Source organism: Eulemur rufifrons, chromosome 8 (assembly GCF_041146395.1).
Source record: "Eulemur rufifrons isolate Redbay chromosome 8, OSU_ERuf_1, whole genome shotgun sequence".
Lineage (NCBI taxonomy): Eukaryota > Metazoa > Chordata > Mammalia > Primates > Lemuridae > Eulemur > Eulemur rufifrons.
In genome coordinates, this window is record NC_090990.1 from 41,085,072 (window position 1) to 41,106,176 (window position 21,105).

The window sequence follows — 21,105 nt, forward strand, 5'->3', positions numbered from 1 at the left end:
AGTGGAGTTTGGTGCGGTAGATTAGGATGAAATGACGGTTAAATCCAGCTCTGCCGTTTTGGTAGCTCTATGTTCTTGGGCGAGCGACGCCATCTCTTTGTCCCTTTGGGTTTTAGCTGTAAAAAGGGATAGTAATATTGGCAATAGAGGTTTGCTGTAAGTAGGAGCTCAATAAATAATAGTCCCCATTGTGGGTAATTTTATGTGTCCATTTGATGGGCCATGGGGTGGTAAGATATTTGGTCAGACATTATGCACTTGGTTTGTTTTTGAGGGTGTTTTGGATGAGATTAACTTTTGAGCTGGTGGAAGGAGAAAACAGATCGCCTTCCCTAACGCAGGTAGGCCTCATCCAATGAGTGGAAGACTTGAATAGAGCAAAAAGGCGAGTTCTTGCCTGACTGCCTTAAGCTGGGACATTGGTTCTTTCCTGCCTTTGAACTCAAATAAAACATCCGCTCTTCCTGGGTCTCGAGCCTGCCAGCACTGGGACTAGAACTACACCCTAGGCTCCCGGGGTCTCCAGCTTGTTGACCGCAGATTGTTAGACTTGTCAGCCTCTGTAATTGTGTGAGTCAATTCTTTATACTAATTTCTCTCTCTCTCTCTCTCTCTCTCCCCATACACACACACACACACACACACACACACACACTATTACACACTGTTGGGTTCTGCTTCTCCAGAGAACCCTAACACAGTCCCTTTCCCATCTGCCTTGTCAGTTTTTCAAGAAAATCTTCATATTTTTCTTTCCTGCATCTTTCAGCTCTTAATCTCCACTGGCAAATAAAACAGTGGTTATTTATAGAGAGCAAAAAGTCACCAGCAATAGAGTATGTTCCATTTATCTATTTTTTTAAATTATTTTAAGTGTTTAAAAATTATTTAATCATAAGGACATAACACTTAGGGAGATAAATAAAGCAGAAATTTTTGCCTTTACATTTTCTTTTTTTAACAAAAACAGCATTAATGAGGTATAATTGACATACAATAACCTACGTTTATTTAAAGTATACAGTTTGGATTTTGAGATATGCACATACCTGTGAAGCCATCAACACAATCAATATAAAGAACACACCACCACCCTTTAGTTACCTCGTGCTTCATTGTGATCCATCCCCATCCCTAACCCTCACCGTGTTCCCAGGAAACCACTACTGATCTGTTTCCTTTTTTATAACAGCTGAGAAAATTGAGGACCAGAAGGAAGGTGACATGTCTTGCCCATGTCAAGGCTGATACCCAGTTTCCTGACACTCATCCCAGTGTTCATTCTGGTAGACCACTTTCAACCATCACCAGAAGAAAAGGAGAGGGAACCATTTATTGAGCACATACCATGTGCTAAACCCAGACAGGTGCTTCATACAGTTATGTGCCACAGAATGACATTTTGGTCAATGAGTACTGCATATACAATGGTGGCCCCATAAGACTATAATGGAGCTGAAAAGTCCCTATTGCCTAGTGACATCATAATGTCATAGCACAACACATTACTCACATGTGTGTGGTGCTGCTGGTGTAAACAAACCTATTATGCTGCCAGTAGTATAAAAGTGTACAAGAATGTCCTAAGCCTTCATGTTCACTCACTACTCACTCACTGACTTACCCAGAGAAACTTCCAGTCCTGTGAGTTCCATCCATGATAAGTGCCCTATACAGGTATGCTATTTTTTACTTTTTATACCATATTTTTAGTGTAACTTTTCTATGTTTAGATTATGCTGAGATACCCAAATACTTACTAGTGTGTTACAATTGCTTACAGTATTCAACACAGTAATGTGCTGTATGGGTTTATAGCCTAGAGATAATATGCTATCCCATATAGCCTAGGTGTGTAGTAGGCATTACCATCTAGGTTTGTGTAAACACACTCTTTGATGTTTGCATAAGGACAAAATCTTCTAATGATACATTCTCAGAACTTAGCCCTCTTGGAACTTAGCCCTGGCATTAATTGACTCATGACTGTATGTGTAGCTTATTTACATATAGTAACAGCAGCCTCAGTACATCCTTTGGCTTTAGGTGTTGCTATAGTTTGGACATGGTTTGTCTGACCTCTCCAAATCTCATGTTGAAATTTAATCCCCAATGTTGGAGGTGGGACCTAATGGGAGGTGTTTGGGTTGTGGGGCAGTGACCTCGTGGTAGCAAGTGAGTTTTTGTTCTATTATTTCCCACTGGTTGTTAAAAAGGGCTTGGCACCTTCCTCCCCTCTTGCTTCCTCTCTTGCCATGTGATCTCTGCTGGCTCCACTTCACCTTCTGCCACAAGTGGAAACAGCCTGAAGCCCTCACCAGAAATAGATCCTGGCACTGCGCTTCCTGTATAGCCTGTAGAACCATGACCCAAATAAACCTCTTTTCTTTATAGTTACCCAGCCTCAGAGAGTTCTTCATAGCAACAGTAAATGGACTAAGATAGGTGTCCTCTCTCTATGCATGCTCACACCCATCCCTGACTTCTCCCTAAACCTGCATATCCAAGTATGTTCTTGACCTCTCCCCTTGGGTGTTTAAGCATCTCAAACCGAATGTGCCCAAACCCTGACTATGTTTACAACCTTCACCCCCCCCAGCTCCCAATCTGTCTTCTCCACGTCTTTTCATTTATCATCTACTCATGTCAAACATTCTGAGTCAACTCTGAGTAGTCCCTTTCTCTTGCCTGTGACATCTAATCCATCAGCTAGTCCCATTAGCTGTGTCTTCAAAAGAATCTCAATCTGGCCCCTACTTTCCATGCCTGCTACCACCTCTCTGGTCCAAGCCACCATCACATCCCACTTGGTGTCTTCCTTTCGCCCTTTCCCACCTCTGCCCTTTCTCTGCACAGCAGCCAGTGATCTTAAATCAGATCATGACACTCCCCTTCTTCAAACTCCCAAGGCTTCCCAACACACTTAGTGTAATCTTACAATCTTCATCAGCCTCATGAAGTTCTATGTGATCTGGCACCTTTGTGACCTGGTATTGTGACACCCCCCCAAACTCACTCCACATACACACAAGCTTCAACCACTCTGACCTTCTTTTTATTGCTTGAATATATGCAGCTTATCGCTGCCTTAGAGCTTTTGCTGGTTTTATTCTCTGCCTGTAGAATGCCACGTTCTCCTTAACATGGCTAATTTCTATTCTTTCCTAAAGTTTCAGCCAAGGAACAGAAATAGGGATTATTACCACCTGAAATTTTCTTGTTATTTATTTGATTACCTGTACATTGCCTGTCTTCTGTCTTGAGAATGAGAATAGAAACCTTATCTGTTTTATTTAACAACATATTTACTAATTTATCTCCAGCACCTAGAAAAATACCTGGCATATGCTGGGTGCTCAATAATTATTTGTTGAATAAATGATCAAACAATAGGCATCTTAATCGTTGCAATAGTTAACCATCTTTGCAGTCAAATACTTCTCTATTGCTATATAAAAATTCAATAACTCTTCCCAATTCCTTCTCCCCTCAATGTTTTACTTGGCCATATGTTCCCCACAGTGATGAAACCTCCAAATGTTTTAACTTCTTCGTTTTTCTACTCCCTTGTGGAATCTCCCCTTCACAACCTCTCTGTCTCTCACACATGTATACTTCCTGGGTTTTGCTGAATAAATTCAGAATGTTCGTGCTGTTATCCCGTATTTTCTCAAACAATATGCCTCTTCTGTTTCAATAATCCTTACTTAACTCATATTACAATTCCCAGGCAGGCATTCATCATTCTTGTAGATTTAACTATAAAATACTACAAGATTTATTGCTCACTATTCTTTCTTGTACTTATCATCTTCCCTATCTTGAGACTTTGGTTTAATTTAATTTTCATTTGGTCAGAATTCATCCTCAAGTAATTTCCTCAGCTGGGGGCATGGGCACAAACTCTTTGATGCGTGAAAATTTTTTAAAATAACAACAGCAGCAGCAGCAGCAGCAACGACAATATGTATAGCAGTATTTCCTGCTGCTCCTGGGCAAAGGGGGTATGACAGAGTGTAGTTAAGGTCCTTGCCCTCATGAAGCTTCCATTTTTTTCTCAGGCTTTTGTGTTAGTGGAATAGACTGGCTTATGCTGCAGAAATCAAAACCTCCCAAATTTAAAGGCTTCACTTTTTTCTGCTTATGCAAAGCTTGCTGCTAGTCCCAGAGGACTCACCAGGGAAGCTGTCCTCCATGTGATCACTGTTTTGCCTTCTGTATCAACATAAGTTTCCTAGATCACAACAGCAAGGGGAGAAAGTGCTGGCAAGTCTCATACCACCATTAAATGTTTCTGCCCAGAAGTGACACACTCATTTTCATTTGCAGTTCATTGGCTGGAGAATGTCACGTGACTATGCCAACCTGCACAGGGATAGAGTAATGCCAATCTCTGTCTGCCTGGAGGGCAAAGGACTGGGAATATCTGAGCATCACTAGTACCTACCTTGACCTTCATTTAACATTGATGTCTTGGCAGAATATAAGATGCTTGAATATCATTTTTTTCTCTCCATGTTCTAAAAATTATGATTCACTGTCTTCTATTACCAGTGTTGCATAAGAGAAAAGATGCTTTTAGTTTTGTATATGTATGTTCCAAGACCCCCAGAAGATGCCTGAAACTATGGATGGTACCGAACCCTATATATACCATGTTTCTTCCTATACGAACATACCTATGATAGTTTAATTTATTAATTAGACAAAGTAAGAACACAATAACTAATAAAATGGAAAATTATAACAGTATACTATAATAAAAGTTATGTGCATGCAGTCTCTCAAAATATCTTACTGTGCTGTGCCGAGGTAATTGAAATCACAGAAAGTGAAACTGCAGATAAGAGCACCGTCTGGGGGATGGACAGGCTTGAAGCTCTGACTTGGGTGGGGCAAGGGCAATATATGTAACCTAAACATTTGTACCCCGTAATATGCTGAAATAAATAAAAAATTAAAAAAAAAACTATTCTAAAAAAAAAGAGCACAGCACTGTAGATACATATATATACATGCCTGTGTACATGTTATATAGCTCTCTATCCATCCATCCATCCACCTGTGACTGTGTTAGTTCAGGTCTGCTAAGATGACACAACGATAGGATTAGATATGTAAGATATTTATTGGCATGGGAGCAGGAGAAGGCTGGGAGGACCTTCAAACCATGATGTATATCTGAAACCTGTGGAAGGAGAGAGGGAAAGAAGGAGGATTCGATTGGAGTTGTCTCTGACTGCAGCATGTTGCCAGGAAAGGTTTGGCCCCGCCCACAGGGTGTCCTTGAGCCAAAGTTGCCCATTGTGAAAGCCCCACGTCTCCTACGAACTGGCCTGCTGTGGGACCCCTGCCCTGCTTACTCAAGGGCTGGAAGCAGCCTGCAGGGAGGGAGCGCAGCCTCCGCGTGAGCTGGGTGGCGGACCCAGGGGGGCTGCAGGTGGGGCCCTCAGCTGATTACACTCTGCAACGGGGGCTCTGAGAGGCTGCCACATCTTCCTGGCTGCCAGAAGCAGCTTAAAAGTATTTTTTCTTTCTTTCTTTTCCTTTTTTGAATTCAGTAATTTCCCCAGGGCATGTCCACATGAATGTCACTTGAAAATTACTCCCATTTAAGGCATAGTGCATCTTTTCCATAGGAAGTTTCATGTCTTTCCTCACTTCAGTGAAATGTCTTTAATAACATCCCCATTGTCTCTTCCCTGTGTTTGTTGTCGTTCTTTTGGAGCTCTGGTGCCTAAGTATATCTCCTACATGTGTCTTTCCTGTCTCTTACCTTTTTACTTATAAGTTTCTATATTTGTATTTTTTGCTTTGTATTGTGGGTCATTTCCTATACTTAATTTAAAAAGATGCTATGGTTTAAAAATTTCTCCATTGAATCTTAAAATTCAGAAATTGTGAAATGCCACAAGCTGTACTTTTGTGCTTTTACAGTATCTCCTTAAGAATGCTAACTATATCTTGTCCCTTAAAAGCTACCTTGTTCTAGTTGTTGGAAATTGTCTCCTTCCTTCAATAGCTTTGATCCTTTTTAAAATAATTTCTGCTTTTTAAATGCTTGGTTTGGGGGGTATACACACCAGACATTGGGGTCTTTGGGGCCAGGGGAGATTGAAAGGCAGTGGAAGACAGGGAGAGCTTTCTTCTGCAGCAGGCTACCGATAACAGGTTCTGTCGGACAGGGTGAGGTAGGGACGCCTCTGTGTTCTAACGTCCCAGTGGAAATGGGGTGTCCTCAGCCCTACATTGCTACTCTCCGCTGACACAGACACCTGTGAGAAGAGCTGACCTCTCCTGGAGCTGCATATGGCTAGCTGGAGGGATGAGTCCCTCCCTGATCCTAGGAGTTCACCAGGCTTTCTTCCCTGGACCTCGTCATTGAGGTCTTCACCACAGATTCTTCTAGAGAGGCAATCCTCTGTTCATCTGGTGTTTGGGTCCTTCCCTTAAGATCACAGTCAGTGAATCCCTCAGTTTCTGTCTTCTTTCCTAGTATTTGAGGTGGCAGCCAAATCTGGGTTCTTCTCTAGGCTACTACAGTCAGCGGAGTTAACTTCAGTGGTCGATTCATCTCAGGGAGTTGGAACAGGGAGAGGATCCTGAACATACACTAAGGTCGTTATTTTGTAGAATCCTCCAACAATTTCCCCTCAAAGCTTCTTGTCTCCTTGAGCCCCCCTAATCTTCTTTGTTCACATTGGCATCTCTGCTTATTCCTGCCAAGAAATGTTACAAAAGGGTAAGCAATACTTTTGTTACTGTCACCAATAGATTCTGTTACTTTCCTGCAGGCCCAGTACCCTATCTGGTGTTGATAATTGCCTGCCATAAGTCTGGGGTCAGCAGTCTAGGCATGGCCCTGGGAATTGGTACCAAGTCCATTATTATTGGAGTAGCTCCCCAAACAAGAGAGATAGGCATAGTGGGAGGATATGTTTTTCTGGGGGGCAGGGAGCAGGCTGGGACATATAATAGTTGCTTGTGCTAGGGGTGGTCTCCTCATGAGAAATACCTTTGAAATGCCTTTGTTGTTTAAGTTTCTGTCTTGGTGGCTGGCAATGTTCCTTTTCCAACCAAGAGGTTTAACAGGCAAGTACTATGCACCAAGCCACGTGCAAAGCCTTTTAGATGTGTTAACTCATTCATTCACTGCTTACCACAACCCTGTGTTGTTGTCTTCATTTTACAAATGGGCAACTGGGGCTCAAAGAGAAGAGGCCAATTAGATGGCAGAACTGAATATGATCCGGGAGATTCCCGTGTCCACATGTATGCTGTATGTCCCTGACCTGTGTTCCTCACCAGCCTGTGCTGTGTTTAATTTTCAGTTGACTTTTGAAAGGTGAGCAAGATTTCAGTAGCCAGGAGGATAGGGAGGTCTGTCCGATTTGAGACATCAGCCCATGAACAGGCAGAAAGGAAGGGGGAGGTGGTTCACTGTGACTGGATTATAAACCATATAAGGGCGTCGTCATAGGGAGAAATGAACTTGAAAGACAGGTTAATGCTGGATGATGAAGGATCCCATGACTTCCGAGCTGTGAGATCTTAGGGAAGTGACTTCACCTCTCTGAGCCTTAACCTCCTGATCTGGAAAATGGGGATGAAATGCCCTTCATGACCATGCGCATGCGTGTGTGTACGTGTTCGTGAGCTCACATGCACGTGTATGTGTATAAGACACCTAGTAAGTGCTTAATGAAAGTTAATCCTCCTCCGTGTCTCTGGGGAGCTGGCAGCTAGCTGGGTGGGGTTAGGGCTGGGTGGGAGTTGGGCTGGCCACGTTTGAGCCGCTCCTGAGGCCCCGGGTTTCTTCCAGTCCCAACAACCTTTTCATCATGTGAGCAATCAGCCTCGGGCCCATTTGGTGTTAATTACAGCAACCCAGGCTTCTCTGTGTGAAGGAAACAGTCCCTCATTTCTCTCATTAAAGTAAAATATGACCCATTTTTATGCCTGCGTATTTTGTTGCCGAGATTACGAGAATCATCCTTTCTGTTTATATGGAACCAAGAAACGTTACACCGGGAGGGCGGCCTGGGCCCCCGAGCCCGGGGAATAGGAAGCAGATGTTGTCCTCGCCGCTGTTTTCGCTTCTAGCCCAGCTCCTACTCTCCACCCGTCTCCTCTCCCGCCCAGAAACTCAGGCCTCATTCCAGATCAACACAAGGTAAGTGGATTGCAGGAGAATGAGCTCACATTTATTGAGTACTTTACCAGGTGCCAAGCCCTATAAACAAGTTCCCAGAAGCTTCAGGGGTAGTTGGTATTAATCCTTTTTTAAAATTGTATATATTTAAGATGTACAACATGATGCTTTGATATACATATACATAGTGAAATGATTACTATAGTCAAACAAATTAACATATCCATCACCTCGTGCAGTTACCTTGTCTTGCGTGTGTGGTACGAGCACCTAAACCCTACGCTTTTAGCAAATTTCCAGCATACAATGCAATATTATTAATTATAGTCCTGCTGTACATTAAATCTCTAGACTTATTCATCCTACGTAACCATAATTGTGTATTTCTTTGATCTATTAATCCATTCTTAGTTATCTCAAACCAAGAACACTCAAAGTCTTCCTGTTGCCCGAGATAGGGGAAAAAAATGACTCATGCCAATCACAGATGTAATTACAGACTTTTGTGCCCTGCCTCGTGGGGTACACAGAGCTTTCACACGTATTGTCCTGGTGGATCCTCAGCATGGAGGCCAGGTGTCACGGGGACTCAGGGATTTGTACAATTGAACGAGTAGTAAGTGATGGGGACTGGGAAAGATTTTAAGCAGAGAATCAATAATATAAGATGTGTGATTTTGAAGGATTGCCCTGGTAACAGTCTGGAGAATGGGTAGGAGGGAAGTGAGAGTGGAAGAGATGTTAAGAAAAATCATCTCCAACATGGAAATAAGACAAAGAGATCTGCACATCCTCTCATTGTCATGCTAGAGCATTGTCTAACAGGTCCACCCAAGGGTTATTTAATCCTCTACGGCAGGGACTGACAAATTTTTACTGCGAAAGACTAGATAGTAAATATTTTAGTCTTTGTGGCCCACATGGTCTCTGTTGCAGTTGTCAACAATACCATTGTAGCATGGAAGCAGCCAAAGACAATATGTAAATGAGCATGCATGGTGTAAATAAAACTTTATTTACAAAAACAAAAGGTGGCTGCCAACTTCTACTCTGTGGAAATATGCTTTTGTTTGACATATTGTTTACTATCGGTTAGAACTTGGCTCTGTGACAGGACATGTTGATTTGTGAATTTTTGTCTAATAGAGATGCCTGGTAGATGCATGGTAGATGTCTGGTAGAAAGAAATAATCCCAAAGGTTTTGGTTTTATTGTCCCGACGAATATTAGAAGTCTTATATCTAACAAGAAATCTTACTCCAACATTCTTGCTGCAGTGCTTATGTAATATAAATACTCAGCTCTTCACACACACTTACAAGCCAGCTTTACCATCTGGCTGGTTCCCTCATTAATGAGTTAAATAAATCTTTAACACATGTTCCCTTTAAATTTGTATGGCAGTTGTTTTTATTTTAGCTTTCTGAAAGTTACACTGTATTTTCACAGAGGAGAGATTGAGGATAAGACTGGAGTATTTCAGAAAAGATATAGAGGTGGTAGAGCTAGAGACACGAAGATGTTTCAGAGATTTTTAAAGAGGTGTAATTGATAGGACTTGATGATTGATCATGTGGAGGAGTGAGGAAGAAAATAGACGATGAATGGTGACCAAGTCTAGCTTGATATGGTGACTAATAAATGACTTTGCTACTTACAGAGCTAGAGAATACTGTCACAGAATATTCCCTGAGCCTTGGCAGGTTTTATGGCAGCTTCAGTGCTCTGCAGAACTGCTACGGTTCTCCCAGGTGTGAACCTTCCCAATCAGTCCGGCAGTCACAGAGTCTGACCACACTGGATTTTATTTCTGTTGATAACAACTACTGCTCCACATGTTGGCTAACACTCTGCCTTTTTTTAAAATCATTCTTTTTCTTGTTTTATCCTCACCCCGTCTAGGGATGCTATCTGAGTTTCTTTATTAACTCTATTTTGATGAGGAAATTTGATGACTGAGCCAAAACTATATAATATAGAAGATTAAAACCTAGAACCTGACCCTTCTGAGTGCTGGTCTAGTGATGTTGTGATGGAAATCTGGAAAAAAATCTCAGTGACAGCCTACTAGACTATAAACTCCCTGAGGTCAGGAACCATGTCTGGTTTTGTTCACTGTTATACCCCTGGCATGTAGTAAATGCTCATCAAATATTTGAATGGAGGAATGAATGAACTCCATTCATGAAAAAGGCATTATTCTGAGAGTCAGGGAGTCTGGATCTGCCACTGACTTGTTAAGAAAATCCCTTCCTTTTTCAAGACCTCGTTTCCCCCCACTACGCAATGAGGTGGAGTGGACTGGGCAATACCAGGGTCCCTTTTGGTCTAAACACCTATACATTAGGAGAACAATTCAGGACCCATTATGCTAAGTGATTTGTGGGGGAAATAATCTTGTCTTTGAGTTCCATGGGAGAGGCAGGGAACTGTGTTTTTGAGCTCAGATGTTTAGGTGTTTGAGATGAACTTATCAGTTCTCTTGGATCAAAAAGCAACAAGTGTCTTCCATTCTTCTTAAAATAGACCATGATTTCTAGAACGAGTAAGTACCCTAGATTTGGAGGTAACGGTTGTTGCTGCCACAGCATCTCCTGGCATTTCTAGCACCTCCTGAAAGGAGGGCAAGAGGAGGTACTCAGAACCCAGTCTTGGCCCAGCCCTGTTCTGGGCACTGAGCCTGGGCTCATCGTGGTGTTTGCAGGCATGTGACGGAGTAGGCAGAGTCCTGGGTGGACGGTCAGTAGACCTAAGATCTTATCCCAGCTCTGCCACGGAGTAGCTCTGTGACCACGGTCAAGTCTCTTTGCCTCTCTGAACCTTAATTTCCTCTCTAGAATACAAGGTTAGGGCTCCACAGGAAGACCTCAATGTTAGTCAGGGTGCAGGGAATAAACAGATTCTAACTCAGACGGTTTGAGAGAGGTTAATGAAGGAACCGCTCATGGAGGTGTGGGAAGGGCTAAGGGAACCAGCGTGGGATGTTGGGGCACCCAGAGGCTAGCAGCCCAGGGGGCTGTTGCTACCCAAGGCCTGCATGGGAGGGAGGGGAGTAGTGTTCTGGGATCCCACCGAAACCTGGAGGGAGGACCCCTGCGGAGCTTTCTCTGCTTAGCCTCTGCCAGAAATGTGTAGCAGGGCAGGGAGGGAGCCGGAAGGAGACCCTGGCCTCTTTTTCTTCTGCCCCGATTTCCTGCAGCCACCTCTGGGTTGCGGAGTTCGAGGTTAACCTCAGCAGCACAAAGCAGGGAAGGGAGAGTTGAGAATGAATCTGGGAGCAGGTGGGCAAATGGCAAAGAACCAGCCCAGTCTCTAAGGCCCCTCGTTGTCTGACCATTGTATCACCCTGTGAAACCCTCAGTCTCCCTTCCTGAACTGATCCCTCTATTCCAGCATCGCAGGACGGGACATGTTTGGGGAGCTCTAAGATATTTAACATCTCTGCCTAGAAAGCTAGAAAATCGAGGGGCAGACGATGACCTCCCAGAGGCCAACTCAGGGTTACGTGTTCCCATGTGCATTGTATTGTCTGTTTTTCCTCCACACTGTTAGTGAGGGCAGGGATCGCGTCTGCCTGGGGTCCTCGTACAGGGCCCCGCTCAAGGCAGGCTCTCAGTGCCTAATTTGTTGAATGGATGAATAAATGAACAAGTGGTCATATTTTTGTGACCCCTTTCCTGTCTCTGGCTTGGGCCAGAATTAGTCACTCCTTCCTCTGGCTGCCTCGACACCCTGTTTGTACATCCTTACCTCCCTCGTCATGTTGTGCTGTGACTTCTGGGGCTGTGAGCTCCCCAAGGGCAGGGAGCTTATTTCAGGCAACCCAGTTTCTCCAGTATCATGAAGCCTGGCAGAGATTGGGTACTTATGACATGTTCCTTGAATTAACTCTGAAAATATTTATTGAGCCAGCCTGAGCTCCACAGAGGAGCTGTGAGCTTCATCCCTTTGTCTAGTTAATCTCCCTCTTCCTACCCCTCTTCTCTGCTGACCCACCCCCGGGCTCATCCTCGCTGGCTCATTGGAAATTCTGTTTCTTGCATCTTGATAAGTTAGTACTTGGCAACCTGACCTGAGCATTCAATAAATCATTTCCTCGAGTTTTGAGGTGTCTCTGGGTATCATGGGGCTAGTTTTTAAGGGAATACAGTGGTTCACTGAGTAAAGCTTCCCAGGGAAAGGAGTTCAAGAGAGGAGAGCTCTGGCTTCCCGTGTACCAGGTGTGTTACTGAGCCTGCTTCTTGCCATCTCTGATCCATTCCTCACCAAGCTAAGCGCTCACCGTTCCCACTTTCCAGACAGAAACAGCAGCTCTGAGAGCTTTTGTCACCTTCCTGGGTCATGCAGCCAGTGCGTGGCGGAGGGCAGTCCAGGCCATCTGCTCCTCTGGTCATGTATAACATGAGGATGTTGACCTGCCTGTGAGACCAAACACACGTGAAGCACCTGGCTGAGTGACTGACGCATTGCCGGGACTCGGCTGGTCTCATCTACTGTTAATTCGTGGCTCCCAAGTCTGGCAAGGGTTGAGTCTGAGATAAAATAGAACTCAGCAGGCAAAATGCCTTACTAAGAGATCCAAAACGATTATTATAAAGAAAGGAGTTGAGGGAATCTTGTTAAACCCAGGTCTTCTAGATATAAGATTCACAAACCCTTCTTTATGGGCCCGGGGAAGCCCGTTTAATGACGGTGAGGCTGAGCAGAGTCGCCGTGGGCACCTCCCCGAAAGCTCTCTGCACGCGTCTCAGGGACTCTCACCACCACTGGAGTCCTCCCCGTTTCACAGACAAGGAAATTGAGGCTAAAGGAGGGTAACTGGGTTGCCCAAGTTCATATGGGTAGTTAGCATTGACTCAGGACTTGACCGTGATTACTGATGGATGACAGAGCTTTTTGTGTTCTAACATATCGTCAGATGATTAGGAGATGATCAGGATATAAAGAGAGCCATGATTCAGCCTAACTCCATGGCTAGGAGAGCACATAGAGGAGGTACCAGACCTTTCTATAATAGAAGGATGACAAAGAAATTGGAGTCCTAAAGAACAAGAAGCAGTTGGCCAGGTGGAGAGGAGAAGGTGCTCCAGGTAGAGGGGCAGCGCTGGGAAGCTTTGGAGAGGACAGGGCCTGTGGCCCATGGAGGCAGCCTGTGCTCTAGGGTGGCAGTGGGAGTGGTGTGGGGGCGGCAGGACAGAGGAGAGGCAGGCTGTTAGCAACTGGACCTGATTCGAAACATGCCCCAAATGTTATCTAGTCCCGTAACAAGTCCATTGTCCCCTCTAATCTATAAGAGAGGAGACAGAAGCCACTGGAAGTGTTTCCCCATTTTAACCAGGTTTGCAATGAGAGGACCCAGATGGCTCCCGGCTCAGGAGGATCAGGTATCAGGTCTGGAAGGTGTCCAAAGAGGGGTCTCCCCGCTGCTGTCCTCCCTGCCTGCATGCCCTCTCCTTTGTCTGTGTCCCACCGCTGGCCCCACACCTCCTCAGTCTCCCTGGGCGCACCGAGGGGGGTCAGCCTTGCTGCTGCAGGCCCCAGGGCCTGGTGCTGACATCGGAGGGCCGGACTCTGCCTGTCCTGATAAGCTGGGGGCAGATAAGGGCCATTAGCACCTTGCTCAGTTAGGGGACCCCAAAGCAGGGCTACTAGCCCACACTGGTGGAGCTGGGAGGAGACTTGGAGAAGCAGGCTTCATCCAGTTTTATTTATTTAAATGAATTAATACACGAAAGCTCTTGGAACAGAGCCCAGCACATGGCAAGTGCTGTGGAAGTGTTCACTGTCACTGTTATCAGTGCCGTCAGATGCATGGGTGGGGAAACGGGCCCAGCGAGGGTTGGGGACTTGCCCAGTTACACAGCCAGCGACAGGCTGCAGTGGGACGGGGTCCAGGCCAGGACTCTCCCCAGGCATCTCTCTGCCCTGGGGAGGGCTCCCCCAGCTTGCTTTGCACCCAGCGAGTTGATGTTTCGGGCGGCACTCTAGGGTCAGTTCTAAGAAAAGGCACAACAGGAAGCTTCTCATCTGAGGGGGTGCGTGACAAAGGCTATCCTTTTTCATAAAAGTGTCTTTGTATTAACGTTTGATCTCATCCCCACACAGCACCGTATAACAGGTATCTCTGTTTTCTGGATGAGGAAATTGAGCATGCACGTACCATGCTTACAGGCCTAGCTCTTAGAAGATGCTTAACAAATTTTAACTTCCACAGTGCTGTGTGGGCACAGGCCTCTGATTAATGGGGATGTCACAGGGAAATGTATTCCCCACCCAGCGCTGGCCTCTCTCCCCTCCCAGAGTGAGAAATGAGAAATGATGACCAGGAGAGGGAGAGAAAGCCCAGCTGGGTGGGGCCCGCAGGGGGTAGGGCCCGGAGGGTGACGGTGGGTGGCCGGCTGCCGGGTCAGACGAGAGTGCCGTGTGCGGGCACACCATTTGTCTTGTCCTGGGACACTTGGGGTAAACTCGTCCCTGCTCTTGACTCTGGAGCATCTGCACTATCTGTGGCTGAGAAGAATGTCTAAATAGATCTGGGCACGCCGACAGAGACGGTTTCTGTACCAGTCTGGGAATGGGGGTGGAGTGGGGCCTGGGCCACCAGGACTCTTTCTCTAGGCGAGGGGAGGCTGGGAGGTGAACGTCAGGGAGATCCTTGCTTAGGGAGTAGCTGCCAAGGCTTGTGGTGCTGGGCCCAAATTTCTTGTCTGAAATTTGCTGATTTCAGGGAAAGTAAAAGGCAGTTGATTCTGTTTTATCAGGGAGAAGCAGCTTATAGAAGGGCATAATATATAATGCATTGGTTAAGGGCCTTCTCTCTGGAGCCAGGGTTCAAATCCTAGCCCCCCACTAACGGTGTGACCCTCAGCAAGTTACACAGTCTGTTTTGTGCCTTAGTTTTCTCCTCTGTAAAATGGGGGAATGCATGATGCTATTCTTTGCCTCGCAGCGCTGGGGTGAGGATTGAGTGACTAGAACGTGCTCAGAGCAGTGCCTGCACATGGTGAGCCCTGTATAAACCTTGTTATTATCATTGCAATTATTTAATACCTGCTATGTGTCAGATGCTTTGTTGGCATCAGTCTCCTGTTGTTAGTAAGTCCTCAAAACTGACTCTCCCCAGGGAGTGAGTGGAGCTAAGGTGAACCCTGATTATTCAGCTCCAAAGACTGTGCTTTCCCCTGGGCCAGGATGGCTCCAAAGCTCTTTCAGTCCCCATCTGAAATCTCCCTCTCCCTTGAAATGTCTTCCACTTTCCCCCGTTGGATGAGAGCATGGGGAGATTAATGAGATTGCTTTGTGGGCATCCAGTGTGCTGCGACACAGCACAAAATCACCCGCTCCTCTCTGAGGACAGCAGTCTTTGCCGTATGAAATGGCCCCAGGTGAACGACGGCGGGGTCAGGCTTCCTGTTTACTTCCTGTCTTGTTTCTGGCAGCTGCCAGCTGTAGGCAGTCATGCCACCTCTGAGAGCCTTGTTTGACTCCTCCATTTCTGTCTCCACAGCATTTGGGGAGGGAAGATGATGAGGGGGACTTTGGCAGCCTGGAGAGCTACATGAAGATGGAGTTTTGCAGAGATTCGAAGAGGCCTCGGCCATTGCCATTCTTACAGATGCTTCTGTAATAAAAAACTGAAAGAATGCCCAACATTTTAAAATAGGTTGTATTTAAAGTTGAGTGCTGATCACCCCTTCTTCCAGTCCTGACAGTGCCTGCCTGAGACTGTACCTATCACTGCCTTTGGAGCCTACAGCGAACCTCTAATGGGGACTCAGGTATAGGTGGGGGTGAGGTCATGGGTCCCAGCCCTGCTTCTCCCTCTCGCAGGTGTAGACTGGGCTCCTGGGGTAGGGCTGCATCTCTGTTCCTCAGAGCACCTTCCCTTCTCCCGGGATGCTCAGTCTCCAACCTCCCTGACTTTGCTCATTGATTGGCTAGCAGGCCCTCCAGGTCTCCCCTCCTTGTTCTATGCCTGCTTCAGGCTCGGGATAAAGGCCACACATCTGTGGAACAACCACTCCCTCCCCTGTGTGCCCTCAGCTTTGGGTATAGAGCTCTCCCTATGCAGGCCTGGAGCTCCAGAGGCCTAGAGCTAGAGCTCCGGGGTAGTGCTATGCCCTGGGCATAAATGAATGAGAGACCCGGGATCTGAGCTATAAGCAGCTCAAACCCTAAGACCAAATCTGATGACGGCCCAAATAACCAGGTGCCTAGCTCAGGGCCTGGCACACAATAGGTACTCATAGTGAAAGAATCAGTGAGTGAAACAGACCTGGTCTCTGGCTTTGTGGTCCCCTAAGTGTACCCCCAGGCTTCTGTTCTCCCCCCAGGCACAACACTGACCTCACTCCATAACCGGCCTCCCCTCCTTTGATTGTGGGCACAAGGGCCAGCCTTGCATCTCGATTCAGTGTCTTCAGAACCCAGCACGGCATCTGGCACATAGTAGATGCCCAATAAATGTTGAAGGGATGAACAGACGACTGGGTCCTACTTTGTTTCACTCTCGACTGCAAACTGGAGGGGCAGAGCCAGGTTGTGGAGCGCCCTATTGTGCTTGCAACCTCAGTCACGCCCCTCCCGACTGCACATGGTCCGTTATGTAACTCCAGGCAGCACGAGGACGGTATCAGGAGAAGAGCAAGTTTGGAGCCAGCGTAGACCTGTCAGCAGCGTCTGCTGCAGATACAGCCTGCAGTAGAGGGGCCAGCTCTTCAGAAGATAAAACAAAACCACAGTGGCCTGGAATAATAATTGTCTTCTTGTCCAGCTTAGTCTGCCCGGAATTGGTTCTTCTCTCAAGTGGCCAATATGGTCACTCCTCATTAGTGGAGCAACCTATTAATAGGAGCCTGTTCAAGGCTAAGTGGACCAAAATGTTTCCTAAATGTTTCTTCCTTTGACAGAAGAGGACATTAAGTGTCAGAGTTAAGTAAATCGCCCAAGGCCACATGACTGTTCAGTAATTGTACTTCTAGCTGAGACTTAGTGAGCACTTACTGTGTATTAGCCACTAATTTAGTGCTTCGCAGCCATTATCATATTTAATCCTGTTAAAACAGGATTATGGGTCAGGTTTTATTATCCCCATTTGACAGGGGTAGAAACTGAGGCTTGGAGAGATTACGTAACTGGCCCCATGCCACCTCATTCGATGTTGGCAGAGCAGGGACGCCTGTCCAAACCGGGCAGACTTGGGAGCCGCACTGCAGCGGTTCTCAGCCAGCGGAATGTGTACATTGGAATCACCTCTGATGCTTTAAAAAAATGCCGGTGCCAGAGCCCCACCCCAGCCCTGCTGAATCAGAACCTCTGTGTTGTAAGAAAGCTCCTTTAACTCTGCTCGAGAACCTCAGCATCAACTACTCGGCCTCTCTGAGCCCCAGCTTTTCTTATCTGAAAAATGGGGGCCACTGGGACCCAGGGCTCTTTGCAAGACTCCAAACAAGCGCACACACGGGAAAGGGCCCAGCACAGTGCCCGCTTGCAGGGCGCTCCGTAATTGCTGACTTCCTGTCCCAGCCACCGAGGAGCGGGAGGAGCGCCTGCAGGGCTTCGGGTCTCTTGTGTGTGTACATGACCCCACTTTGCCAAAGACCCAGAACACTGTTTTCTGGGCTTTGGGGTTCAGTTTCCTGATTGTTTGTTATTATTCTTAATAGAATTCAGGAGAAGGCCGCAAGTGGGCCAGACATCTGTGATAAATCTGCTGGGGTTTTTACAGGAAAGACTTCCCAAGTTCACTGTATTCTATGTTTCGCTTTTCTTTCCAGCTACAACATAGCCAGGAAAATATCTTGCTTGAACTGAAAGAAAACAGCTTGTTAGCCTCTGGTGAAAGTAGACTTAGGGAACATGAGTGTCATATTATACAGTGGGGTGCAAGGACATCTGAAGCCCTCTTTCTAAAACACCCTTCTGAAAGGGAAAGAAGTTTTTATTGCAAATCTTCCGTGATCCAGTTCCTATACCAAGTCCTTTGCACATGTTGCCTCCTGCAGGCCCTCCCTCATGGAGCCGTGAGGAGTATTATTATCCCTGTTTCACAGATGAGGACACTGAGGCTCAGAGACGTGGCATGACATGACCAAGGCCCTGCGGCTAGTGAGCGGGTTCACACCTAGTTTGTCTGGCTTCAAAGCCTAAGGTCTTCTCTGTACAACTGCCTGCTCAGCTCTTCTGTTATCCTCCATTATTTTCTAATAAACTTAAATTAATTTCATGATAAAAGCAAACAAATTTTAAAGGATTCTTCCAAAAAAATTGATAGAAATCTTTCTAAAATACCACATTCTTGCTGTGCTCTGTATCCCTAGTGCCTTGCATTGTGCCTGACACTAGTAGGTGTGCAAAAAATGATCGATGATGACTGTACAAATGGGTGAACGCACGGCTCACCTGCCAGGGCATCCTTTCCTCCCATGGGACCTCCCCAGTGCTCACCCAGGACTGGGCCCAGTTTTGCTTCAACTTCAGACTTTCTCCCATTGTGCCTGGATCTGCTCCCTGGGGAACCCCCTTGCTTTGTGGGCAAGTCTGCCTTCCTGGGCTTGCCCCCTCGTGTCTGGTCTGTCTCAGGAAGAAACAAACTCCTCATTTCCCCTTCCGGTACTCACGTTGCCAATCATTTGTCCTCTCTGGATCTTCCTTCCACAATGGCAAGTCATTGTCAAATATATTCCCCAGTTTTGTTTTTAATGCACTAAATCATGATAATAGATATAATTTTAGGGCCTCCTTTGTCCCACTGCTTTGTCGAACACTTCACATACAGTATCTTGAATGCTCACAACAATCCTAGTGTAGTGGATCGAATAGTGTCCCCCCAAAAGAAATGTCAAAATATGAACCCCTGATAACAGTGAATGTGACCTTATTTGGAAATAGGGTCTTTGCAGATGTAATTGAGGGAAGGATTTCGAGATGAGGTTATCCTAGATTTGGATGGGCCCTATATCCAATCACTTTTCTTTGTTTTTGTTTTTGTTTTTTTATACGAGAAAGGAGAAAGATTTAACACAGGGAAGATGAAGTGAAGATGGAGGCAGAGGTTGGAGTGAGAGACCTACAAACCGAGGAGCACAAAGGGTTGCTAGTGGTCACGGGGAACTGGGAGAGACACAGGGAATGGATTCTCCCTCAGAGCGTCCAGAAGGAACCAATCTTGCCAACACCTTGATTTCAAACTTTTGGCTCCAGGACTGTGAGAGAATATATTACTGTTGTTTTAAGCCAGCCAGTTTTTGGTAATTTCTTACAGCAGTATTTGTTTCCCAGGAAACAAATATACCTATAATATAGGAGTTATTTTTTATTCTACAGATAAGAAAACTGAGGCTAAGAAAGGTTTATGACTTTGCCCAAGGTCATAGAATTAGCAAATGGCCACAGACTGGATTCTAACCCAGTTCCAGGCCTGGCTTCCTGGACGTGCAGCCTGTGCAGCTGTACAGGCCCCTGAACTCAGAAGAGCCTCTGCTTGGCTTCGTGCTCTGCTGTTGCTGTTCTTGAAATGCTTCATAGTCGTGAGCAGGGGCCCTGCATTTGCATTTTGCACTGGGCCCCACAATTGTGTAGCCGGCCGTGACCAGGTCTCTCTGGGCTCCAAGCCTGCCCTTTTGCCTTCCTCATCTGCAGCACAACCTTGACCTCCATTCATCCCATGCGGTAAGCTAAATAATGGCCCCCAAAGATGATCACGTCCTGGTCCCCGGAACCTGCGAATATGTTACCTGACATGGTAAGAGGGACTTTGCAGACACCATCAAGGAGCCTGAGATGGGAAGATGATGCTGGAGGACCTGGTGGGCCCGATGGAATCACGACAGACCCCATAAGAGAGGCACAGGAGGAGAAGGCAGTAGGATGACAGAAACAGGGGTAGGAGCGATGTACTTTGCAGGTGGAGAAAGCGGCTGCTAACCAGGCAATGTGAGTGGCTACAGGAGCTGAAAAGTGTGTGGAGATAGATCCTTCTCCCAGAGCCTTGGAAGGAACCAGCCGCGCTGACACCTTGACTTCAGCCCAGTGAAACTGAGTTTGGAGTTAGGAGCCTCAGAATTGTAAAAGAGTAAATTTATGTTTTAAGCCACTAGCTTTGCGGTAATTTGTTATAGCAGCAACAGGAAACGGACACACTCTGCTTCCAGGACTCCCCTTTACTCTCACCTTTATATCTGCAGAAGAAAAATAAACATTCTGCTCGTATTGGAGAAGATAAATGAACTTTAGTTCAACAGAAAAACATTTAAAACATTTACATAACATTTACATGCAATTGTAAAAACCACGGGTTTTCAAAGGCAAGATTCCTTTTTCAATATTCATTTATTATTCTAATAAATGGAAAGGGAAAAAGCTTCTAATATTTATATTTCAATCATCAAATAAACAATGTGCTACATTATTAGTTTAGAACTCCAAAGACTATTTTAAAAGTGTGTCTTGTTAAAAGCTCTCTATGCTTCTGTTTTAATCTCTTATTTTTCTGAAAGAAGACATGATTTTGAGATTTGTGTTATTTAATGCTTAGATTTCTACCTCAAACATAAAAAGTTAAACATTAAAAGATTGTTTGAAACATAAATTTAATCCAGGTTTCTTTTTGGGGAAAAAAAAGTTGAAAGAAAACCAATCATCAAAATTCTACCACACCAAACGAATAAAAATAAGATAAAGATCAAGAGAGAAGCCAAAGTCCATTTTCCTTAGCCTGAGTTTCAAGGTTACATGTCACTTAGCCTTTGCCCGATGTTCCTGCCACATCTGCCCTCAGCTCACCACCCCATGCCAAGAAGTGCACCAGGAAAAACATGAATCTCAGATGCAATTCTCTTCCAACACTTCCTGCCTATGTAAGTTTGGGCAAGTCACTGAATTTGTCTGGGTCATATTATGTCCATTTCACAACTGAGGAAATTAGTGCTCAAGGCTGGGTCACGGAGGAAACG